Source organism: Diceros bicornis, unplaced genomic scaffold (assembly GCF_020826845.1).
Source record: "Diceros bicornis minor isolate mBicDic1 unplaced genomic scaffold, mDicBic1.mat.cur scaffold_339_ctg1, whole genome shotgun sequence".
Taxonomy (NCBI): Eukaryota; Metazoa; Chordata; class Mammalia; order Perissodactyla; family Rhinocerotidae; genus Diceros; species Diceros bicornis.
The window spans coordinates 62,000-89,097 of NW_026691210.1; the positions used below are offsets into that span (position 1 = coordinate 62,000).

Here is a 27,098-nt window from a genome sequence, read left to right on the forward strand (position 1 = left end):
ATTCACCTCAGATCTTGCATGAGAGGTAAGGAAACTCACCACAGCACTAATGAGGATGTCTTTCCTCTCTCCCAAATCTGCCTGCTCACCAAGGCTCACTTTGTTCTTCATTTCTTCCCTGATCTGTCACCAGATCTCACTGAAACACCTCTGAATTCCTACAGCGCAACCTCTTGCACCATTTGTATGGTTCAGTGGAAAGAGACTTCTGGAACCAGACTGTCCTGGAATAGAATCCCACCTTCCAATTACTAGAAGGCTACTGAGCCTCAGTCTCTTATCCTGTGCAATGGGTCTAAAAACACTTAAAATAAAGGGTCCAGAACAAGATCAGTGCTCAGTAAATGGGATCTGTGATTTTTACTGTGCCTGCACCTGTTTAGGGTCATTCCTCATCTGACATATGAGCGTCATGGCTTCCCAACAAGACCATGAATTCTCCAAGGGCAGAGGTATGGCACACACCCCTTCTGTGCCCCCATGACTCCTCCCACAACACACAAGGCCATGAGAGGCACACCATGCATGTTTAGTCAATATTTTCCCATTGGATTTGGGGAGCAAGAAACAGAGCATCAGTACTGACCGTGAGCTCCCCAGAAGCCATGATGATGGCCAGGTTCGCCATTCGATTACAGCTGCAGACAGTATGCGTCTCGGAAGCTTCAAGGATCACGCAGCCAGATGGCGTCCACCTGCCACCCTTTGCATCCGTTCTCCAGGAAACGCAGATGGGGCTCTCAGACTTCTGCTTTGGCTGAAAAAATCAAAGTCCCTGGTCACCTGACAGTCCTTCTTGAATGGATGCAGTGTGGCCAACCTGAAGTCATCTGGGGCAAGAAGATGCAGGTGTGCTCTATAGGGGATGGAGGAAAACGCTGCCATTTCATTGTGCAGTCATGAGAAGAAATGTCTTGGATGTCAGATCTGTCTCTCCCACTGACTTGGTCATAGCTAATGTAACTAAAGTCTCTGTAAATATTCCTGCATCAGTGTTACTTAACCTAACCTAAATCTTGCCTGCTGATGAATGGAAGAACGCCACATAGAAATAGGAAAGTTTACTCCTCTAGAGGTGGGTTTTGAGGATTGGCTTAAGTTGCTAGAAATTGTGGAAGCTTGCCACCTTAATGGGTCCCCATTAAAAATGAGAGTTAAGCTATTCCACTGCCAGGTATTTATCCAAAGTACGTGAAAACATGAATGTGTAAAGATACTTGCACCCCTATGTTCATTGCAGCATTATTAACAATAGCCAAGACTTGGAAACAACCTAAGTGCCCATCAATGGACAAATGGATAAAGGAGATGTGGTATATATACACAATGGAATACTACTCAGCCATAAAAAAGATGAAATCTTTCCATTTGCAACAACATGGATGGTCCTTGAGGGTATTATGCTAAAAGAAATGTCAGAGAGAGAAGGTCAAATACCGTATGATCTCCCTCATAAATAGAAGATAAAGACAACAACAACAACAATAAACAAACACATAGATACAGAGATTAGACTAGTGGTTACCAGAGTGGAAAGGGGGAGGGAGGAGGGCAGAAGGGGTGACAGGGTACCTGTGTGTGGTGAAGGACAGTAATTAGTCTTTGGGTGGTGAACATGACATAGTCTACACAGAAATCGAAATATAATGATGTACACCTGAAATTTATATAATATTATAAACCAACGTTACCTCAATAAACAAAAATAAGAGTTAAGCCCACTAGGGGATGGGGAGTTCTCAACGGGTAGATGGGGGCTCAGTGGAGACCTCTTCACAAACCTTGATGTTCTCCAGAGTGTAGATGATTGGGTTGGAGAAGCCATCTTTCTTCTTCCCGGTCATGATGCCCCCAGCGATGCGAGAATTCATCTTCAGCTTCCTCTTGGAGTTGCCCAAGAAGGTCCGAGGGTCTTGGAAGAAGCTCTCATCCAAAACAGACTCCATACCCGCAAAGGAGACAAATGCCACCCCAGTGGTCCCTGCGATTTGCCCCAAATGCAAAAAAAAAAAAAAAAAAGGGAATCATTTGCTCAGTATTTATTAGTATATGCACTGTAATATCTCATGCATTCCTGCACCTTCACTGGCCTGCTCTGAGGATTAAAACATGGGTGGGCTTCTGGTTGGTGACCCTCATAGAACCATAGAAAAAAATCCTGAGGTGCTATCACCTGGAGAAATCTTGGCTATACTTAAAAACAAATTTGAATTTGTGTTTTTAAAGGACGATTCAACTCAGCAGTGGAAAATAAGTTCCCCTCCCACATTTGTGGTCATTCTTGTTTAATCTCTTTGGTGGGCTTCCCCTTTCAACGTTGGGGGTCTCCCAGGATGTGTCCTAGGTCTGTGCCCTCCAGAGAGCATGTAGATCAGGGGTGGTGGACAATGTACAGGCTTATCTGGCCATTGCCTGTGTTTTGTAAATAAAAGTTCTGTTGCAACGCAGCCACACCCGTTCATTTACATATTGCCTGTGAAGGCTTTTGCCCCACAGCAGTAGAGTCCCATGGTTGCAACACAAATTGTATTGCCCTCAATGCCTAAAATATTTACTAACCTGCCCTCTACAGGAAAAGTTTGCCAACCCTTGATACAGATTAGTGCCGTCTGCTAGAAACATAGTATTAGCCACATATGCAATTTTAAATTTTCTAGTAGCCACATTTCAGAAAAGTAGAAAACGGGTAAAATTCATTTTAATAATATATTAACTCAATACATGCAAAATATTATCATTTCAACACATGATCAGTAGCAAAAATTATTATTATATTTTTGTGTGTGAGGAAGATCAGCCCTGTGCTAACATCTGCCAATCCTCCTCTTTTTTTGCTGGGGAAGTCTGGCCCTGGGCTAATATCCGTGCCCATCTTCCTCCACTTTATGTGGGACGCCGCCGCAGCGTGGCTTCCCAAGCAGTGCGTCAGTGCGCGCCTGGGATCCGAACCGGCGAACCCTGGGCCGCCGCAGCGGAGCATGTGCACTTAACCACTTGCGCCATCGGGCCGGCCCCTAGAAAAATTATTAATGAGATGTTTTACATCCTCTGTTTTTTGTACCAAGCCTTTGAAATTTGGTATGTATTCTATGCTCACAATCTAGCCACATTTCAAGCGCTCAATAACAAAGTGTGGCCAGTGGCTGCTGTATTGGACAGGGAAGGTTTCAGTACTCCGGTATTGTGAGATTATTTATTTAATGTCTGCCTTCCCTAGCAGATGGAAAACTCCCTGAGGGCATGGGCTATTTCTGCCTCTGCCATCAGAGATTCCCTCACCACCTGGCACAGGACTTGGGACCTAGAAGGTGATGGATAAATATTTGCTGATTGAATATACCACAACCACCCTCCTTGATTCTCAGGAGCGGGTCTGTACCTGTGGATTCAGATTCTTCAATTGTGGAGCACCAAATCTTCATCTCATCGCCTTTGGCTTTGAAGTTAAAGACGGTGTTCTCCTCAGCGCATTCTTTGTTGATAACTTGGGTCTTAATATCCAGAAGGAGAAAGGGAGAGTTTGCATGAGGTCACCCAGAGAGTGGGTCCTGAATTCAGTTTCTGTCCAAGAAGGGTACGCATCCATAGTCGCAAGCAAAGGAGAGGACAGAAAGGCCAATTCATCACGGGAAACCTCTTGAGCCCCTGATTATTGGTAGGAGGATGGTAGCACCAAACATATGAGAGACTCGGGTGGAGCCATAGGCGTGAGCCCTCACATCATAGGGGGTGCATGGGGAAAAGATGGGATTGAAGTCGACAGTGATGGAAGGCGACAGAGTTGTGACTCTGGCTACTCCAAATTTAGGCAAGTTTTCCAAAGCCAAAGGAATAGAAAGGGACCGGGGCAAGCCCAGTATGGTGGATGAGGGCTTGGGTTCTGCAGTCAGATGGAGTCCAGCCCTGCTACTCACCAGCTGTGCAAATTTGAGCAACGACTTAACCTCTCTGAGCCTCAGATTTCCCACCTGCAGCATGGCAATGATTAAAGGACTCTTATTGAAAACAAAATAGATAATTCTACCAGAGGTACCCTCGAAAAATATCAGCCAGATAATGCCATGCATTTTCTCAAACTCTCCAATCCCACCCCCCATCTTACCTCAAATAAAATCCTGAGTCCCTACCTTCGTCTACAAAATCTGCACTCCCTTTCTGTTCTGACCCCTTCTGCTGCAGCTTTCACCGGCCTGCTCATTGTTCCTTGAACTCACCAAGTGTTCCAAGGAACACACTTGCTCTGTCTCCCAATATTTACACGGCTCCCTTCCCTCAGGTCTCTGCCCCAGTGAGACTTCCCCTAACCGCACTATATACAATAGCAACGCTCCCACTAATCTTGACCCTCTCGAGCCTCCTTAGCGTGCTGTATTTTTCTCAGTAGCACTAGCTCTATCTGGTATGCCATAGGTCTATCACTAAAATATAAAATTCACGAGGCTAGTTTTGTTCAATTCTGGTGGCAGTTCACCAAACACTCTATTTCCACCTCTTGGCCTCCTGGGCACCCATGAGGATGGAACTACCCGGGATTATGTGACTGATACTGGAGCTACACCAGGAGTGGGGTGCTGCCGTTAAGGCATACAGTACCCGAAATTCCCACGCAGTCACCCACCAAGCACGTTCAGGGTGGTAAATCCATAGCTGTATCAGTCAGGAGAGGATTGGGCATGCAGCAGTAACACACAACCCCAAATCTTAGTGGGTTATAAATAATTATTGATTTCTCATTCATGCTTTGTGTCCATCGTGAATTGACTTGGGGCTGTGCTCTGTGTTCTCCTTGCCCTGGGACCCACACAGATGGAGACATTGTGATCTGAAACACTGCCTGTCCCTAGAGTAGAGGGAAAGAAGGCTCTGGAAGGTCTCACACCAGCAACTATTCCATTCACAATTCACTGGCTTAAACTCATCACAAAATTCCACCTAACCCCAAGCCAGGGAGTACAATCCTAACGTGGGCCCAGAAGAAAGAGCTCGAAATATTTGAACACAGCAAACGACTATCATATCTTAACACCTGGCACACAGTAGGCAGTCAACGAGTATTTGTTGAATGAATTAACGACGCCCTCCAAACAGTGCCTGGCCACAAACTCTTAACACAATGCCTGATGCTCAATAAATGAGAGATGTCATTACTATAATAGGCTTGCTTTGTGTGAGTTCAGAGGTTAGAAACAGTCAGGGAAACGGTATATGGAAAAGACATGGAGAATCACATTGCTGAAGTCACCCCTCAAAATCAGCGCCCAGGTGTGAGCTTGCCGTGGAGGATATAGCCTACCTAGGCGTTCCGTCTGAATAGACTGACTGACATTCTCTGAGGATTTCAGGAATGCTGCCAACGTGGTGCTCTCCACGGTCTCCAGTAAGACTATGGCCAGGGTGGACGTTTCTTCTTTGGTGAAGGTGGATCACGTGGACGTTTGCTTAAGCACAGAGGTGACACTCTCAGGCGTATTCTGCAAAGAAAGGTGTATTTGCGCTCTGTCTCTCATCAATGAAATAGCAGCTGTCCTCTCTCATCAAGAGAATGGGTTGCAGTCAAGGGAAGGATGAGGTGTGTCTGCTTAACGGGTAGGGAATTTCCTTTTGGGGTGATGAAAATGTTCTGGAACTAGATAGTGGTGATGGTTAGACAACATTGTAAAGGTACTAAATATCATTAATGGTTACCAGAAAAAAAGGAATGGGACTATTGATAAACACAACATTGATGAATCTCGAAGGCATTATGCTGAGTGAAAGAAGCCAGACTCAAAAGGCCATGTGATTCCATTTATATCACATTCTTGAAAAGACAAAGCTATAATGACAGAGAACAGATCAGGGATTTACAGGGGCTAGTGGTGGAGGGAGTATCTGATTGTAAAGAGAAAACCCAAGAGAGTTCTTGGGGGAGATGGAACTGTTCTGTATTCTGATTGTGGTGGTGGTTACACAAATCTACTCAGGTGATAAAACTCATAGGATTGTAAAGAAAAGGGCAATTTTACTGCGTGTTAATTTTTAAAAACTTACAACTGTAATAAATTAAATATTAACTCACAGTCGATTAATTATAAAGAGGACTTTCTGCTCCCAAAGTGTCCCACAAGATGCTCGAAACTGGAAACACAATTACAAAGACTTCCTCGTTACCTTCAGAGAAACGACGGTGGCTTTGTTCTCACAGGCATTGTCCAGGATGCTGAAGATGGTGTTCATTAGTGCACAAAAAGAAACCTGTGCCCCCGAGGGAAAAGCATTCGTGAGCATTGATCAGTCTATCCCCCAAGCATGTAAGGTACAAATTGGGCCATCAAGCCCACCATACAGGGTGGTCCCAAATTCCTGAGGTCTCGTGAGTCTCTCGAATTCTCGGAGAAATAAAAACTCACTATTTGATCAGAATTGGAACCACAGCTCCTTTCTCTTCCATGAACAACAAAAGAAACGTAGACAGCAAAACCATTTAATGGGGTAAAAAGATGGGGAAATGTGTGAAAAAACAGTGGTCCAAATGAAATAGTACTCAGCCGTAAAAAGGAATGAAGCATTGACACATGCTGTAACATGGATGAACCTTGAAAACATGTTGCTCAGTGAAAGGAGCCAGACACAAAAGACCACATAGCGCATGATTCCATTTATATGAAATGTCCAGAATAGACGCATCTGTGGAGACAGAAAGTAGATGAGTGTTTACCAGGGGTTGGGGTGGGAGGAATGGGCAGTGACTGCTAGTGGGTACAGGGTTTCCTTTGGGGGTGATGAAAATGTTTTAGAGATAGATAGAGGTGGTGGTTACACATCATTGTGAGTACTAAATAACACTGAATTGTATAATTTACAATGGTGATTTTTTAGGTGTATTTCACCACAATGAAAAAAAGACATGACAATGGTCCAAAGTGCATGGCAATTCCAAAGCTAGTTTATAAGCTGATATTTAAAATAGTTACACCAATTCCTGAAGATGCTCATGGAGCCTTTACTCACTGGAGTGACTCCATTAGAGAATCAGATGTCCACATTCCTCTTTGCCTGGCCTGGGGGCTATGTATCACATATGCATCCCATATCACACAGATGCAGCACCAACATCTTCACTAGTAATGAGACTCCAACATCCTTTCTTCTTTTAGTAAGAGAATTCCCAAGTTTTAGATGAGCAAATGTCCTCCCTTCCCAGCTTTCCTTGTAGCTAGGTGTGACCACATGACTAATTTCTGGCCAATGAGGTATAAGCAGAAGTGATACTGGGTCATACTCTTGAAGGGAAGGACAGTGCCTGTCACCTCCCCTTCTCCCTTGCCCACAAGCTGAAATGCAGATGTGATGGCAGGGGCTGGAGCAGCCATGTTCGACCACAACAAGGGAGTCTTGTGTTCATGATGACAGAGCATTATGGAGCCATCACATCAGCTCTCAGCAGCTTACACTCAGACTGTTACAAAGAGAGAAATAAACTGTTATCTGGTTTAGGCCATTGTATATTTTTGTCTTCGTTAAAACTGCAAAACAACATCCTACCTAAGTGGCTTCTAGGACAACTTCAAGAGCTAGGAACCTTCAAAAATACTTACATATTCAGGCTCCACCGCTGCTCCCTCTTGGCATAGCTGGACCTGCTCATTGTTGGGTAACATATCTTCTTTACACTTGAAGGGAACCACTAGGACGAAAACAAAAGCAAGCCAATCAAATGTCAACCACAGAAAGATATTATTATTTACACAATCATACCCCATGCTGTAAATGCATCCATTGCCATGTTATACAACAGTGGAAATGAACAAGCTACAGCTACACGCTACAACATCAGGGGCTTTGGGAAGTGTGATTATTGAGTGAAAAAGAGCAACTCTGGAAAATATCATATGATCTCACTTATATGTGGAATATTAAAAAAAAAAAAAGCCAAGCTCATAGATAAGAGAACAGATTGGTGGTTGCCAGAGGTGGGGGTGGAGGGTGGGCAAAATGGATGACGGTCGTCAGGAGGAACAAACTTCCAGTTATAAAATAAATAAGTCCTGGGGATGTAATATACAGCATGGGGACAATAGTGAATAATACTGTATTGCATATTTGAAAGTTGCTAAGAGAGTAGATCTTAAAAGTTCTCATCACAAGCAAAAGAAATTTTGTAACTATGTAGGGTGACGAATGTTAACTAGACTTATTGTGATTATTTTGCAATATATCCAAATATCAATCATTATGTTGTACACCTGAAACTAATAGAATGTTATATGTCAATTATATCTCAATAAAAAAAAGATCATATGTGGTATGATACCATTTTTGTAAAGCTCCAAAGCAAACAAAACTAAGCAAGATATTGTTTAGGGATACGTAAATGGCAGGGTTTTTTTTAAGTAGGGGAATTATAAACACAAAATTCCGAGTGGTTCCCTCTGGGGAGAAGACAAGGATATACGGAGTGGAGAAGAAGCATGCAGAAAATGCAATGGCATTGATGATATTCTGGTTCTTATGTTGGCAAGGGCCTCGGATATATCCATTTTATTATTATACTTCATTGCCTCCATATAAATTACTTATATTTTTAATGTATCAAATAATCCATAATTTTAAAAACATAAACCTTTCACGGTTCCCCACTGTTCTCAGCAGAAAGACTAAAGTTCTTCACACAGCACACAAGGTCCTGCAGAATCTGACCTCTGCCCACCTGCTCAGATGCAGCTAATGCCATTCTCTTTGTCCTCAGTCTTTGTTAGCCTCAGGGCCTTTGCACATGCTATAACCTGTCACACTGTGATCTCCACTCTTCATCTGCATAATCCCTACTCTTCCTTCAAGCTTCAGCTTAAATGTCACTTGCCTGGAGCATATTATATATCTCACTAATGGGGTATATAATATGCCAAAGGGCGTGACAGTTTTTCAATTATTAAATAATTATGTGTGTGCTCTCTACTTCCTTCCCTAGACTATAAGCTACATGAGGGCAAATATCATGTCCATCACATCCAGGATTGAATCCCCAGTACCTAGTGCAGGGGCCTGTTTGACTAATTAGTTAATTAATTAATGCTTCAAAAATAATTTATCAAATTAATGTATTAGTGAAAGAATATAAAAAGGGAGAATGAATGAAAGTAAGAAGAGGATCCAGAGCTTGGGTAGAGTGAGGATTTTACAACCAAAGAAAGACACAGATTCCATTGCCAAGACACATAAGGAGAGGATTACTTTCGCAGCTGAAGTTGCCATGTTTCCAGGAGCCTTCTGGATTGGGACGGAAGCCCACAACGCAGCTACAGCTGTAGGAGCCTGGGGCGTTGGTGCAGACAGAATCGGGACCACACCGTGATGGATCTTGGGAGCACTCATCAATATCTGCAAAGAACTCAAAAAGATCAAAAAACCCAGAGAAACAGGGATAGCCTTCTTTCCAGGGTTGACCAGCAAACCCTCTGCTCTCCTCTGCATCCCACTGCTTGGTCTGTGAAGTTCAGCTGTCCATTGCTTGGTGCAAAGCCATGGTGGCAGGTACAAAAGTAGCTCCTGGTGCGTGTTGGTGCACGTTGCATTGAAAAGGCACTTTCCACTGCCTTTGGCCGAAAGGTTACATATCAAGGCACTCATCAATATCTGTGGAGTGAGGCAGAGTTGGCCAACAATCCAACAAAGTCATGCTTCCCCTTCCAAAGCATAGCCTTGTCACTGAAAAATGGCAGCACAACAAGGGACTACATTTCCCAGAGCCCCCTGCATCTAGGCGGGGCCATGTGGTTAGCTTTCACTCATAGAATGGAAGAGGGTATGGCATATCACTCCTGGGCCCACGTGGTTAAGAAGTGAGTGTGTCTTCTCCCTCTTTCCCTGCCACTGGCTGAAACCAAGGATTCCAAGTTCCTAACCATAGGAAAACCAGAGATGCAAGAGGACTGGATCCCTGTATCACCTTGTGGAGGAAAGCTGCCTATTGACCAAGGATATCCATACTGGATGGTTAAGGGAGTAAGAAATTTCTATTTCGTTAAGCTAGTGGTTCTCAACTGAGGGCAATTTGCCCCTCCAGGGGACGTTGGGCAATGTCTGGAGACATTTTTCGTGGTCACTGGGATCTGGGGGTAGATGCCAAACATACTGCCAATCCACTAATGCACAGAATAGCCCTACACACAACAAAGAACTATCCAGCCCAAAATGTTAATAGTGCAAAAGTTGAGAAACCCCAGCTTAACCAATACAGGGTGATGTATGGTCACTGTGGCAACAAGAGGTTACTTCTCCCTCTGAAGGTTTCTGATCCACAGAGGATATATGGAATAGAATGTCTCAGAAAAAAATAAATAGGAGGGGTCTGGCCCTGTGGTGTAAGTTCACACACTCTGCTTCAGCAGCCCAGGGCTCGTGGGTTCAGATCCCAGGCGTGGACCTACACGCCGCTCATCAAGCCATGCTAGGTCAGCATCCCACATATAAAGTAGAGGAAGATGGGCATAAATGTTAGCTCAGGGCCACTCTTCCTCCAGCAAAACGAGGAAGATTGGCAACAGACGTTAGCTCTGAGCCAATCTTCCTCACCAAAAAAAAAAAAAAATAAAGAAATAAAAGTAATAAAAAAATGAATAGGAGGGAGGTAAGGACAAAACCTTTCATATTTCTATGTCATCTCAAAAAACATGAGGGATAAATAGGCACTGTCCACACTAGGGGCTTACACAAGTATATGGTATATTGCACCAGGCAATACCGTGGAGAGTTGGTACGAGAAGTCTTTGTGATAGGAACGTAGACTAATTTGGAGGTCTCAAACGACATGGTTGGAAGGCATGGGGAAGTGGTTTTTTTCTTGGTATCACAGAAAACATCTCTAACCAAGGAGTGGGTTTCTTTTCACCGCAGGCTGCCCACTTCCAGAAATATTTAAGCATCGACTAAGTGAGCTCTTGTCAGACATACCACAGGTGCAATTTATATTTTGCATATAGAGCTGGACTAGGGGCATGGCTTTCAAAACTTTTTGGCCCAAGAAACCTTCCTTCTTGTGAAGTGAAACCCGAATAGGTAAGACAAATAAAAGAGGTGATAATTTGACTGAAAGGAGAGTGGAAGACCATGGCCTTGTTTTCTGGCCCTAGATGGGGATTCTGAAAGGTTCCTAGAGCCCTTAGAGCTGTGTTAATCTCTCTAAGATCCCTTTCCTCTTTATGCCTCTATTGTTCTGCTTCTAACAATGTCAGCAGCTAGTAAAGATCAACGAATGAGAAGAAATATAATATTTCTAATGAAAAGAAGCATGCATTTCCCCGGGGATTGAAGACTATAAAATGTGTTCTGCTGTATGGTAGACCCTCCGAAGATGGAGCCATCAGTTCTTCCATTTCCTGTATGCACATGTTGCTGTCCCAGTGAGATGGAGAGTTTATTTCCCCTCCTTTTGGATCTAGGCTGGCTCTGTGACTGTGACCAATAGAATGTGGTAGAAGTAACACTTGGGGACTTCCAAGCCCAGGCCTTATGAGAACTGGCAGTTTCTGCTTTCTTCTTCTTGGAACTTTCCTTCTTGGAAACCAACTGCCATGCTCTGAGGAAGCCCAAGAAGCCATGTGGAAAGGCCCACTGAGGGCCCTGCCAGAGATCAGCACCAACTACCAGTCACATAAGCGAGCCTACTTTGGACCGGCCAGCCATCTTAGTGCCCCAGAAAAACCATGTGGTCAACCCATGGAATCATGAGCAAGAACAGATGGTTGTTGTTATAAGCTGCTGCATTTCAGAGTAGTTTGACATGCATTGAGAAGTCCTCAGCATGGCTGGGAGAATGACTGGTACATTTGAAAGCCTCTGGTTTCTCAGGGGTCCAAACATCAGGCAAAAAGAACCCAGGCAGGCAGGAGCAACTGTGTTCTCTCGGGATATTGGTGCAGGTGGAATTGGGACCACAAAGAGTCAAGCTCCTGGAACACTCATCCATATCTAAGCAGAAAACTGGTCTAAGTCAAAAGGATGAAGGATGCTGAGGCTGCAGCTGCAGTGCACAGCCCCACCACTGACTGAAGCCAATGGGTTTCCCTGGCTCTGGTCCCACCTTCTTAAACACATTTTTGTCGTTACAGAAAGGAAGCATTTAGAGGCAAGTTTATGACCCAGGCAAATCTTCTGATGAGGGTCCTCGCAGCTCAGGATAAAATCCAAACTCCTCATTAGAACAGGCAAGACCCTGAGAGTTTGTTCTCACCTACGCTCATCTTTTGCCTCTAAACCCTTCATAATTCATGATCCAGATTCATTGATTACCTGTGAATTCATGAAGGCTCATTATCTCCTCACATGAAGAAGAATGGTTGAGACCCAAAGAACTGACCAGCAGAACCCAACCTAAACCACCAATGCATGAAATCAAGAGCTAAATGAATGGTGCTAGTTTTTACCCATTGACTTTCAGAGTGATTTGTTACTCAGCAATAGCTAACTGCTACAAATGGACCAGAAAAATCAGAGATGACTTCGAATATCTCTGACTCCAAGCCAAGGGAATGTGATAAGGGCTTGATCACTCCATGCCCTGCTGAATGAAGTCATCCTCCCTATAAATGAAAGAGGAAAACAATAGAACCACCCTAGACTCAGGAAGATGGAGCCATGGTGTCTTTGTGAGAATATCCTGGCTGCAGTGTGGAGGATGGATTTGAGAGGGGAAGACTGGAGAAAGGGAGAGACCAGTGAGGATGCTGTTACAGTACGGATGCAGCCTGAATAAAGGATGGAGAAGAGTGGAGAGATTCAAGACATATAGCAGTTAGATTCTCTGAGACTTGATGACCGATTTAATATGGAAGGGGAGGGAGGATGAGGGTAACTCTCAGGTCTTAATTCAAATACCTTTTAGGAAAAAGTGCTGAGGTTTGAGTCTGAGCTCTCCCTATAACACAGTATCTCTACCTCAGCATTACTGGCATTTGGGACTGGATCACATTTGGTCGTGGGGGGGCTGTTCTGTGCATTGTAAGATGGTTAACAACATCTCTGGCCTCTACCCACTAGAGGACAGTAGCACACACAATCCAATAACAACAGCTGTGGCAATCAAAAATGTCTCTAGACATTGCCAATGTCCACTGGAGAGAAAATCGCTATAGAGATGGAGCCCCCGCATTATTCGCAGGAACTGCCTGACCCACTGCTTAAGTCACAGTAGGCCCTCAACGGGAGTTCAAATCATGATTCTTCCACCGAATAGCTGTGCATCCCTTGGCAAGTCACTTCACCTCTCTGAGCCTCTGTGGTCTTATTCCTAAAATAAGGATCATGATCACTACCTAATAGGATCATGAAATGAGGTGATTCTTAATTAAGTAGGTAAATAAAGAAGGGCAGGCCCTCTGTGCCTTCACAGGTGGAGTTGTTAGAGAAGAACCCATCTCGACAGCTGCACCTATAGCTTCCTAAGGAGTAGGAACACTCAGAACGCTCTGCGAAGATCCCACTGGAGAGGCATTCATTGATGTCTAGGAGCAGTGGAGGAGAGTGAGCAGACAAAAGATTGGGTGTCTACAGTGAGAAACACATGTACCCAACTCAATGATAGCTTTCCACCAAAGACCATGCCTGAGAGCCTGAGAGCATTACGTGTACAGGCAAAATGACCTGGATTTCCCAGGTTCCAGTTGGTTCCAGTAGGAGAAGAGAAACCGCGCAAACAGCTGCACTTGTACCTCCCTGGCAGGTTTTGGCAGATTGAGTTAAGACCACATTGTCGCGGGTTTTGAGAACACTCATCTATATCTGGATAGAGAAAGAGTCAGAGTTACAAAGTTGCCTCATCTTGTGAAGCCCATTGTATTTTCCAAAGATGGTTGAAACAATGTTTCCCTCCCATATGTCCTTCATTCAGTGAGACCTTGGTACTCCACCCATCAAGTAGTGGGGTCTATATTCCCTCCCCTGGAATCTGAGCATGCTTGTGACTATGGTGGAAGTGACACCAGGTCATAAAAATACCATGCTTAGTCAGAAGAATGTCATGATAGGTCGTAGAAATATAATGTAATTCCTTCTTCTCTTGAGATGCTCATTCTTGGAAATCAGCTGCCATACTTTGAGGAAGCCCAACCAGCCATGAAAATGCAGCTCAATGGGGAAGAACTAAGACATCCAGCCCGCAGCCCTGGGGGAGCAGCCAGTCAAACAGCCAGCACCACCTTGCCAGCCTTGTGAGTAGACCCTTTTCAAAGTGGATCCTCTAGCCTCCAGTTGAGCCAACTCAACTGACACTGTGTGGAATAGGGACAAGCCATCCTCTCCAAACTCAGCCCTAATAGCAGATTCATTCATGAGCATAATGAATGATTACTATTTGCAACTAAATTTGCAGGTGGTCTGTTACCCAGCAACAGATAACTCGGACACTTGCAAAGCAAATTCTAGGAATTTACTCATTGAAGGACCCATGGAATCGTGCAGTCATGGAACCATGGGGTGGCTCTCCACAAATCTATTTCAACCCTGCTCTGACAAGTTACTCGAAATAAACCCTTGCTAGGTACTTGTTATAGAAGCACAACTTCAAGGCAAGTCTCCTATAGCTCCCTCCCAGATCACAGGGATGCTCATTCAGCTTTCTTTCAAGTTGTAAAACATTAGAAAAACCTAAGTGCCTGCCAATAGAAGGATGACTCAATTTGGAGTTGACATAAAGAATAAGGTACATATTCCTTCATTCAACAAATACATATTAAATACTCACAATGTATCAGTCACCATACTGGGGGTCAAAGACATAGAGTAGACAAAATAGTTGCTGTAGTATCCATCATTTTCTATATGGTTAATATTGATTTCACCCCAAATTTAAACACCAGGGTTCATCAGCACTACTGAGCTGACTGAATAACCCATGAACTGTAGGCCAAAGATAAAGAACGATGTTTGGGGATCCCTGGAAACTAACTGCAAAAGTGATAGAAATGCATCATCTTCTTCAGAGCTCAGCAAACTACATCCCATGGGTCAAATCCAGCCCACCATCTGTTTGTGTACATAAAGCTTTATTGGCACACAGACACATCCATTCATTTTTGTATCATCTCTGGCTGTGTTTGCACCACCACTGAGTGGTCATGACAGAGATCGTACGACTTGCAACTTCCAGAATGTTTATTATGTGGCCCCTTACAGAAAAATTGCCAACCTATGGTCTTATTCAGAGGAATAATCAGATTTTTACTGTCAAGAGGAGAACTGGGGTTTAAATATAAGGAATGCTGACAGAGAACTTAGCTCCTTCTGGGAATTATGTTACTTTATATTATTTATGTTAATATAGCTCTTAATACTGCACATGTGCCTAGCACACTGCATACATTATTGCATTTAATCTTCCCAACTATCCTTGGAGTTGGATACTCTTATACGCCCGTTTTACAAATGGAACCATTGAGGCTTATAGAGATGAAATATATTTCACCAACATCTCTTAACTAGAGTGTGGCAGCTAAGTAACATGGTTGAGACACCCTCAGTAGAGTCAGAAAGACCTGGGTTTGAATCCCAGTTCAACTGCATGACCCTAAAAAAGTCATTTCAGCTCTCCAAGCCTCAGTTTTCTCATCTGGACAATGGAGATCATCAAAATGCCTCTAGTCCGTTTAATGTGATATTGCACATAAAGCACTTCACACAGGACCTGGCACTCTATAAATGTTGGAAATTCTAACTATCTCCATGGAAAGGCGGCCAAACAGTGGGCCCTCACAATGAAATCAGTGGGTATTTCTGGATATTGACAGGGAGCATGATTTTAATTTTAATTTTCTTCCTAATGCTAGTCTATAATCATTGGAAATTTTAGTGGCCAGGAATAATTCTCATGATGAAAGAAATAGAAAGTAAGAGCGAGAGAGAGAGAAAGGAAGAATGCAAAGAAGAAAGAAAGAAAGGAAGGGAGGAGGGAGGGAGGGAGGAAGGAAGGAAGGAAGGAAGGAAAGAAAGGAAGGAAGGAAGAAAGAAAGAAGAGAAAGAAAGAAAGAAAAGAAAGGGAAAGAGAGAGAGAGAAAGAAAGAAAGAGAGAGAAGGGAGGGAGGAAGGAAGGAAGGAGGAAGGAAAGCAGGAAGGAAGGAAGGAAATAAATAAATAATTAATATTTGGGGCAAAACCAAAAAGCATCTGTATCTGCTACCCAGCTAGATTCCACCTGCTTTTCCGACCACCTTTGAGGGGATGTGAACTCACCCTTGCATTCCACTCCTGGGCCCACGAACTGTGTCTCTCCGGTGCTGGACAGGAAGCCTTGTTCACAAGTGCAGTAGTAACTGTCCAAAGTGTTGGTGCAGGTTGCATGAGCTGGGCAGATGGTGGAACTCGCACACTCATTCACATCTAGGCAGCGTAGAAGGAAAAGGTTGCGTTAGCGCCCCAGAGCAGGGCTGCAAGGGAAGGCAGCATTTGAGAGTGAAGGAGACCACTGTGGGTTGAATTGTGTCCTCCAAAAAGAAGTGTTGAGTTCCTAAACCTGGTCCCTTAGAATGTGACCTTATTTGGAAATAGGGTCCTTGTAGATGCAATTAAGATGCAAGTTAATGTGGGATCATGCTGGAGAAGGATGGTCCCTTAATCTGATATAATTGGTGTCCATATAAGAAGAGGACAAGAGGCACAGAGACAGGCTTGGGGAGAACACCATGTGATGACAGAGGCAGAGATGGGAGTGATGCATTTACAAGTCAAGGAACACCTAAGATTGCAGGCAACACCAGAAGCTAGGAGAGAGAGACAGAGCAGATTCTCTCCCAGAGCCTTCACAGAAAGCACGGCCCTGCTGACACCTTGATTCCAGACCTCTGGCCTCCAGAATGTGGGACAATAATTCTCTGTTATTTAAGGCCGCCAGTCTACAATATTCTGTTATGCAGCCCGAGCTTCCTAACACAATGGACAAGAGAATTCATCTCTGTGTGTCTCAATTTCCCCATCTGTCAGACGAGGATAATAATACCCACCCCACAAGGTCATTCAGAGGATTAAATAAGGTGACCTCTGGAAAGCGCTCACCACAGAGCCTGGAACACAGTAAGTACTAGGCAAGCAAATCTTAACTAAAATAAAAATTAACCACTAACATGTCGAGCTTTCTTTGTGGCAGGTATTGCCATAGATCCCTTACATGTGTTAGCTCCATGAATGCTCATAGCAGCCCTATGAGCTATAAACTAATATTTCCACTTTTCAGAGGAGGAAACTGAAACTCAAAAATTGTGCAACGTCGCATAGATTGTGAAAGGCACGAGGATTGGAATCCGGGTTCTGTCTGGCTCTGGAATATTTGCATGACAGCTTCTCAGGCTGTCTTGAGTGCCAGAGTCTGGAAATTTGGTGATTAAATCAATGTCTGTCCTACGCAAGCCCTCCTTGAGCTGCCAGAGGTTGCAGCCTCATTTGGAGGCAGAATGTCATGGTGGTTGTGAGCATGGGGTGTGAAGTCACTCTTGGGCACACTCAGATCCTGACTCTCCTACCTCCTATCTATTTGGCCTTGGGAGGGTGATTCCACCACAGTGGAGGCTCACAGTCCTTGTCTGTGAAATGGGTGTAGAATATGACCAATACCGTCAGGTTGTTGGGAGGACTGAATGAGCACACGAAACAGAGAGCTTAGTGCCTTGACTGGGATCCTGCCTCCAGCCTTTTGTACCTGGTGTTCCCTCCTCCTGGAACATCCTTCCCCAGATACCCAATCTCTCACTCCCTCACTTCCTTTAGATATTGTCTCAAATATCAACTTCTCAGCACGGCCTCTTCTTACCACCGTGTTAAAATTAGAAACCCACCTCCGGAACTTTATATCTACATTTCCTGCCTTATTTGTCTTCATCTCCTTTAGGTATCCCTAACACACAATATGTTCGTGCTTCTATTTTTTATCTATCTCCCTGCAAACAAGATGATAATTTCCAGGGGGACAAATATTATTGCCTGTGTTATTCACTGCTGTATTCACCATTCCTAGAATAGAACCTGCTGTATTGTAGATGCTCAAGTAGTATTGGTCGAAAGGTGCAGGAATGAATGAATCAATGAGTGAATGTATGAATGAATGATTATTAGCATCAGCTTTGCAGAAAAGTCTTTGAACTCAGCCGAGACATGCCCCTACTCATCACCCACCACTGCTGAATTTGCAAACAGAATTGGACCTGATTCCCCAACAGATCCCTCCACCTACTTTCACACGTCTCTCCTGGACCGCGGAATCTCATGTTTCCACTGCTAGAAACAAATCCTGGGTTGCAGACACAATAGTAGCTTCCAGGACTGTTGTGGCAAGTTGCATGCTCTGGGCAGGCTCTGGAATCCACACATTCATCCACATCTAGAGAGTGAAAGAGAAAACCCGGGTTGAGGCAGACGAGGAAATGAGAGCAGGAGACTGCAAGTGCAGACTTGCTCTACATGTTCTTATCTTGTGGCACACAGCACTGAGGCTCCCCACTACCCACATTCTCCCCTTCTCCCTAACCTCCCTTGCTGTTAGGTGGGACCATGAGAATAAATTCTGGCCAATAATATGTAAGGAAAAGGGTGATGAATAATTTCAAAACGTAATGATCACAGATTGCACAAATGGCCGTAGTCTTTTTTTCTTGGCATAGAGAAAAAAGATATGTTGAAGTGCGAAACCAGGTCTCTGAGAATGTGACCTTATTTGGAAACAGGGTCTTTCTAGTTGCAGTTAAGATGTAAGTTAACATGGGATCATGCTGGAGTAGGATGGTTAATCTTAATCTTATCTGATTGGTGTCTTTATAAGTAGAGGAGAAGGGGCACAGAGGCAGGCTTGGGGAGAACACCATGTGATGACAAAGGCAGAGATTGGAGTGATGCGTCTACAGCTCAAGGAATCCCAAGGATTGACGGCAACACCAGGTGCTGGGAGAGAGACACAGAGCAGATTCTCTCCTAGAGCCTTCAGAGAAACCACGGCCCTGCTGACACCTCGATTTCAGACCTCTGACCTCCAGAGATGTGAGAAAATAAATCTCTGCTGTTTAAGGCCGCCAGTCTATAATACTTGGTGATGCAGCCCAAGCTGCCTAACACAATGTGCAAGACAATTCATCTCTGTGTGTCTCAGTTTCCCCATCTGTCAGATGAGGATAATAGTACCCACCCCATAGGGTCATTCAGAGGACTAAATAAGGTGACCTCTGTAAAGCACCTACCACAAAGCCTGGAGCACAGTAAGTACTATGCAAGCAAACGTTACTAAAATAAAAATTAACTACTAATATGTTGAGCTTTCTTTGTGGCAGGCATTGACAGAGATCTCTTACATGCATTAGCTCCACGAATCCTCCTAGCACCCCTATGAGCTATAAACTAATATTTCCACTTTTCAGAGGAGGAAACTGGGGCTTCACAATTCTGCACTGTCACATAGCTTGTGAAAGGCACAACGAGGATTGGAATCCAGGTTCTGTCTTGCTCTGGAATGTTTGCATGACAGCTTCCCAGGCTGTCTTGAGTCTCAGAGTCTGTGAACTTGGGGATTAAATCAATGTGTGTCCTACGCAAGCCCACCTTGAGCTGCCAGAGGTTGCAGCCTCATTTGGAGGCAGAAGGGCATGGTGGTTGGGAGCATGGGGTGTGAAGTCACATCTAGGCACACTCAGATCCTGACTCTCCTACATCCTCTCTATTTGGCCTTGGGATGGTGATTCCACCACAATGGAGGCTCAGTTTCCTCGTCTGTGAAATTGATGTAGAGTACAACCAATACCATCAGGTTGCTGGGAAGACTGAATGAGCACATGTATGAGAGAGCTTAACGCATTAGCTGGGATCCTGCCTCCAGGCCTTTGTACCTGCTGTTCCCTCCTCCTGGAACATCCTTCCCCAGACACCCAATCTCTCACTCCCTCACTCCTTCAATCTTATCTCAAATATCAACTTCTCAGCACGGCCTTTCCTTACCACTCTGTTAAAAGTGGTAGAATCCCATCCCTAGAACCCTTTATCTGCCTTTCCTGCCTTATTTGTCTTCATCTCCTTTAACTATTCCTAACACACAAGATGTTCATGCATCTATTTTTTGTTATCTATCTCCCTCCACACTAGATGATAAGTTCCAGGAGAACAAATATTATTGCCTGTGTTAGTCACTGCTGTGTCCGCCATCCCTAGAATAGAACCTGGTGTATTGTGGATGCTCAAGAAGTGTTGGTCAAAGGGTGCATCAGTGAATGAATGTATGAATGAATGATTCAGCCAAGACCTCCCCCGACTCCTCTCCCACCACTGCTGTCTTTGCAAACAGAATTGGACCTGATTCCCCAACAGATCCCTCCACCTACCTTCACATGTCCCTCCAGGACCAAGGAATCTCGTGTTTCCACTTCTAGAAACAAATCCTGGGTTGCAGAAACAATAGTAGCTTCCAGGGCTGTTGTGGCAAGTCGCATGCTCTGGGCAGGCTCTGGGATCCACACATTCATCCACATCTAGAGAGTGGAAGAGAAAACCCAGATCAAGGCAGAGGAGGAAATGAAGACAGGAGACTGCAAGTGGAGATTCGCTCTACGTGTTCTTAGCTCGTGGCACGCAGTGCTGAGGCTCCCCAATACCCACATTCTCCCCTTCTTCCTAACCTCCCTTGCAGGTAGGTGTCGTGGTTAAAATAAATTCTGGCCAGTGGTATGTAAGCAAAAGGATGACAATAATGTCAAACATAATGATCATAGCTTGCAGAAAGGCTGTAGTCTTTCTTTTTTAGCATAGACAAAAAAAGTACACTGTTTATTTCTTTGTTGTTGTTCATTTGTTTGTGTCATACATACATCCATCCACCCATCCATCCACCCATCCATCCATCCATCCATCCATCCATCCATCCATCCTTCCATCCATCCATCCATCCATCCATCCAGCCAGCCAGCCAGCCAGCCAGCCATCCAGCCATCTATCCAAGCAGCTGTCCACCTATCTATGCATCCAGCTTTCCATCTTTTCATCCATCTTTCTATCCATCTGTTCATCCGTCTATTCATCCATCCATCCATCCATCCATCCACCCATCCATCCATCTATCCAAGCAGCTATCCATCTATCTATGCATCCAGCTTTCCATCTATTCATCCATCCAAAAGATATCTGCCACGAGAGTGATACTTCAATGGCCCGGTATATACCCCTGTATCCACACCTCAGGATGCAGGTTATGCAGTATGACGTAACTTTGACACTCCTCTCTTTAAATGTGGAGTTTGTTTCCCACCGCTGAATCCACCTGGCCCTATGACTTCCATTGGCCAATTGAATGCAGCAGAAGTGATGTGGCGCAGTTCCTAACTTTGACCTCTAGAGGCTTCTTTGCTTCTGTTCATGCTTTGGGCCTCCTGATTCTGCCACATGAACAAGCCCTAAACTAGCCTAGTGAAGGATGGAAGACATGGATCATCCCATATGAGCCCCAGTCATGTGCGACAGCCCAGCCCAACCACAGCTGACCACAGACACACGAAGAATGTTTGAGACCCAAAGAACTGACCAGCAGAGCCCAACCTAAACCACCAATGCATGGAATCAAGAGCTAAATAAATGTTAGGTTTTTTCAGCCATTGTCATTCAGGGTGATTTGTTACTCAGCAACAGCTAACTGCTAAAAATGGACTAGACAAATCAGAGATGACTTCAAATATCTGTGACTCCAAGTCAAGGGGATGTGATGAGGGCTGGATCACTCCATGCCCTGCTGGATGGAGTCACCCTTCCTATAAATGAATGTGGAGAACAATAGAACCACACTAGACTCCAGAAGATGGAGCCTTGATGTCTTGGTGAGAACATTCTGGCTGCAGTGTGGAGGATAGATAGAGGTGACAAGACTGCAGAAAGGGAGAGACCAGAGGGGATGCTGCTGCAATACGGATGAATCCTGATCCAAGGATGGAGAAGAGTGGAGAGATTCAAGACATGTTTAGCAGGTAGATACCCTAAGACATGATGACTGATTTAATATGGAAGGGGAAGGGGGGTGAGGGTAACTCTCAGGTCTTAATTCACATATCTTTTAGGAAAAAGTGATGAGGTTTGGATCTGAGCTCTCCCTAGGACAGAGTTTCTCTACCTCAGCACTACTGAAATTTGGGACTGGATCATTTTCATTTGCCGGGAGGCTGTTCTGTGCATTGTAGAGTATTTAACAGCATCTCTGGCTTCTACCCACTAGATGACAATAGCACACACAACCCCAACACCACCAGCAGCTGCAACAATCAAAAATGTCTCTAGATATTGCCAATGTCCCCTGAGGATAAAATCGCTGTAGGGACAGAGCCCCCTATTACTCTCAAGTACTGCCTGACCCACTGCTTAAGTCACAGTAGCGCCTCAACAGGAGTTCAAACCCTGGTTCTTCCACTTAACAGCTGTGCATCCTTGGGCAAGTCACTTCACCTCTCTGAGCCTCAATTTTCTCATTCCTAAAGTGAGGATCATGATCCCTGCCTCAAAGGACCATCAAATGAGGTGATTCTTAAAGTAGGTAAATAAAGAAGGGCAGGCCCTCAGTGCCTTCACAGGCGGAGTTGTTAGAGAAGAGCCCAGCACGACAGCTGCACCTGTAGCTTCCCAAGGAGTTGGAACACTCAGAATGCTCTGGGCAGATTCCACTGGAGAGGCATTCATTGATGTCTGAGGAGCAGTGGAGGAGAGTGAGCAGACAAAAGATTGGGTGTCTACAGTGAGAAACACATGTACCCAACTCAGTGATAGCTTTCCACCAAAGACCATGCCTGAGATCCTGAGAGCATTACCTGTACAGGCGAAACGACCTGGCTTTCCAGGGTTCCAGTTGTTTCCAGTAGGAGAAGAAAAACCGCGCAAACAGCTGCACTTGTACCTCCCTGGCAGGTTTTTGCAGATTGAGTTGTGACCACATTGTAGGGGATTTTGAGAACACTCATCTATATCTGGATAGAGAAAGAGTCAGAGTTACAAAGTTGCTTCATCTTGTGCTACCAATTGTATTTTCCAAAGATGGTTGAAACAATGTTTCCCTCCCATAAGCCCTTCTTTCAGTGAGACCTTGGTACTCCATCCATAAGCAGTGGGGTCTATATTCCCTCCCCTTGAATCTGAGCATGCTTGTGACTATGGTGGAAGTGACACCAGGTCATAAAAATACCATGCTGAGTCAGAAGAATGTCATGATAGGTCGTAGAAATATAATGTAATTCCTTCTTCTCTTGAGATGCTCATTCTTGGAAATCAGCTGCCATACTTTGAGGAAGCCCAACCAGCCATGAAAATGCAGCTCACATGGGGCAGAACTAAGACATCCAGCCCACAGCCCTGGGGGAGGAGCCAGTCAACAGCCAGCACCACCTCGCCAGCCTTGTGAGTAGACCCTCTTCAAAGTGGATCCTCTAGCCTCCAGTTGAGGCTCAACTGACACTGTATGGAAGAGAGACAAGCCATCCTCTCCAAACTCAGCCCTAATAGCAGATTCATTCATGAGCAAAATAAATGATTGTTGTTTGCAACTAAGTTTGCCGGTGGTCTGTTACCCAACAATACATAGGTTCAACACCTTGCAAAGCCAATTCTAGGAATTTACTTCCTGAAGCACTCACAGAATTGTGCAGTCATGGTACCATCGTGGGGGGCCCTCCCCTAATTTCCTTCAGCCCTGCTCTGCCAAGTCACCCCAAATAAACACTTGCTATGTACTTGTCATGCAAGCACACCTTCAAGACAAGTCTCCTATAGCTCGCTCCCCATCATTGCACCTCTCCTAGAGAGATATCTGGAGCTGCCACTGTACGTCAACATAAGATCACAGGGACGTTCATTCAGCTTCGTTTCAAGTTGTAAAACATTAGAAAAACCTAAGTGCCTGTCAATAGAAGGATGATTGGAGTTGACTAAAGATTAAAGTTTGTGTTCCTTCATTCAACAAATATCTATTTAACTCACAATGTATCAGGTACCATGCTGGAGGTCAAAGACATACAGTGGACAAAATCCTTGCTATAGTATCCATCACTTTCTAGATGGGGAACATTGATTTCACACCAAATTTAAACACCAGGGCCCACCAGCACTACTGAGCTGACTGAATAACCCATGAACTGTAGCTCAAAGATAAAGAAGGACATTTGGGGCTCCCTGGAAACCACAGTGATAGAAATGCATTCTCTTCTTCAGAGCTCAGCAAACTACATCCCATAGGTCAAATCCGGCCCATCACTTGTTCGTGTAAATAAAGTTTTATTGGCACACAGCCACATCCATTCATTTTTGTATCATCTATGGCTGCTTTTGCACCACAACTGGAGCACTGAGTAGTCATGACAGAGATCATAAGCCTTGCAGTCTCCAAAATATTTACTTTCTGTTCCCTTACAGAAAATTTTGCCAACGTCTGGTCTTATTCAGAGGCATAATCAGATCTTTACTATCAAGAGAATAAGGGTCTAAATATAAGGAATGCAGACAAAGAACTTAGCTCTTTCTGGGAATTATGTCAGTTTATATTATTTACGTTAATATAGCCCTGATACTGCACATGTGCCTAGCACACTGCATACATTGTTGCATTTAATCTTCCCAACTATCCTGTGAGATACATACTTTTATACACCCGTTTTACAGATGGAAACATTGAGGTTTAGAGTGATTAAACATGCTTCCCCAACACCCCTTAACTAGAGTGTGGCAACTAAGCCACGTGTTTGAGAGACCCTCAGTAAAGTCAGAAAGACCTGGGTTTGAATCCTAGTTCAACTGCATGACCCTAAACAAATCACTTCAGCTCTCCAAGCCTCAGATTTCTCATCTGGACATTGGAGATCATCACAATGCTTACAGTCAATTTTATGTGACGATGCACATAAAGCCTTTCTCACGCAGGCTGGCACTCAATAAATGTTAAAAATTCTTATTATCTACTGGAGAGGTGACTGAAGGCACACCCCAAAAATGAAATCAGTGATTATTTCTGGATGTTGACAGATAGTAGGATTTTTATTTTCATTTTCATCCTAGTGCTAGCCTCTAACCATTGGAAATTTTTGTGACCAGGAATAATTCTCATGATGAAAGAAAGAAAGAAAAAGAGAGAGAGAGAGAAATGAAGAATGAAAAGAAAGAAAGAGAGAAAGAGAGAGAGAGAGGGAGGGGGGAGGGAGGGAGGGAGGGAGGAAGGAAGGAAGGAAGGAAAGAAGGAAGAAAGAGAGAGAGGCAGGGAGGGATGGAGGAAATCATATTTGGGGAAGAAACAAAAAGTACCCACATCTACTACCCAGCTAGCTTCTATTTGATTTTCCTACCACCTTTGAGGGGGTATGAACTCACCTTTGCATTCCACACCTGAGCCCCTGAACTCTGTCTCTCCGGTGCTGGACAGGAATCCTTGTTTGCAAGTGCAGCAGTAACTTTTTGGAGTGTCGGTGCAGGTTGCATAAGCTGGGCAGACAGTGATATCCACACACTCATTCGTTTCTAGGCAGCACAGAAGGAAGATTTCGGGTTAGTGCACCAGAGCGGGGCTGCAAGGGAAGCCAGCATTCGAGAGTAAAGGCGACCGTTGTGGGTTGAATTGTGTCCTTCAAAAAGATATGTTGAGGCCCTAAACCTGGTCCCTGAGAATGTGACCTTATTTGGAAATAGGGTCCTTGTAGATGCAATTAAGATGTAAGTTAATGTGGGATCATGCTGGAGAAGGATGGTCCCTTAATCTGATATAATTAGTGTCCTTATGAGAAGGGGAGAAGAGGCACAGAGACAGGCTTGGGGAGAACACCATGTGATACCAGAGGCAGAGATGGGAGTGATGCATCTACAAGTCAAGAGACACCGAGAATTGCTGGCAACGCCAGAAGCTGAGAGAGAGACAGAGCAGATTCTCTCCTAGAGCCTTCAGAGAAAGCACGGCCCTGCTGACACCTTAATTTCAGACCTCTGGCCTCCAGAACTGTGAGAGAACAAATTTCTGTTGTCTTAAGCCACATGGTTTGTGATAACTTGTTACAGCAGCCCTAGGAAACTGGTTAGTCAAGGACCTTACAGACCCTAGACTTTGCCGCTCAAAAGTGTGGTCCGTGGGTGGGCAGCATCAGCATCGCCTGGCATTTTGATGGAAACAGAAAACCCCAGGCCCTGCCCCAGATCTACTGAATGAGAATCTGCATTTTAGCAAGATCCTCAGGTGATGTGTGTGCACAGGAAGTGTGAGAAGTACTGATCTGGACTCTTGCTTCTCCAAGTGTGGTCCGCAGACCAGCAACATCTGCCTCACCTGGGATCCCCGAGAGACCTTGGAAAATCAGGTGCTGATTCAGCTGGTCTGGGGGACCTGAGTCTCTGCATTTCTAACAAGCCTGTGACTGATGCTGATGATGCCAGTCCATGGACCACTCTGTGAGCATCAGAGCTCCAGACAGAAGAGTATGCGAGTCAAAGCTGCAGCCTTTGGAGCAAGGACCACCTGGGTTAAAGCTCCCACAGGAAACATCAAAGCAGGGAATGGTGGCTACTCCCCCACACCCATCTCCCCCTCTTCCTTTTATTAAAATGACCACCCATTTAAGCTTCAATCCCAGCTTCTCTTGTAGCTACGTGTGGCCATGTGGCTAAGTTCCAGCCAACGGAAATGAGCAGAAGTGATATGTGCACCTTTTGGCCACACCCTTAAAAAGAAGGAGCATGGTCTTCACTTCTCCTTTCCCTTTCACCTGGGCTGGAACATGGACAGAATGAGGTGATCTGTCCATAACCGTGGGGATGATGCTTTGGAAAACCTCCACACCGAGGGACGGAGAAACAACAAGATGGAAGGCACCTGGGAGCTGAGAAGATCTCAGACGAGGTAGCCCTGTCACCTTGTTCCATCCTCAAAGTGGAGATTTATGAGAGAGTGAAGAATAAACTTCTAAGAGATAAACATTTTAAGTTGTTGTCATTTGGTTTCTATGGAAACAGTCAAAACTACATCCTAGCCACCCCAGCCCTGGGACAAGTGAAGTTCACATCTCTGTACCTCCGTTTACTTCTTTGGCCCTCAACTCATGTCCAGTGAGTTCCCAAGCCCCATTGATTCTTCCTCCCAAATATTCGACATCTACCCACAT

The 27,098-nt window shown here is 44.6% G+C and overlaps 1 pseudogene; it reads right to left on the reverse strand.

Annotated features, from left to right (window-relative positions):
* Positions 1–529: 529 nt before the first annotated feature.
* On the reverse strand, positions 530–27,098 carry LOC131402906 (adhesion G protein-coupled receptor E1-like; annotated as a pseudogene).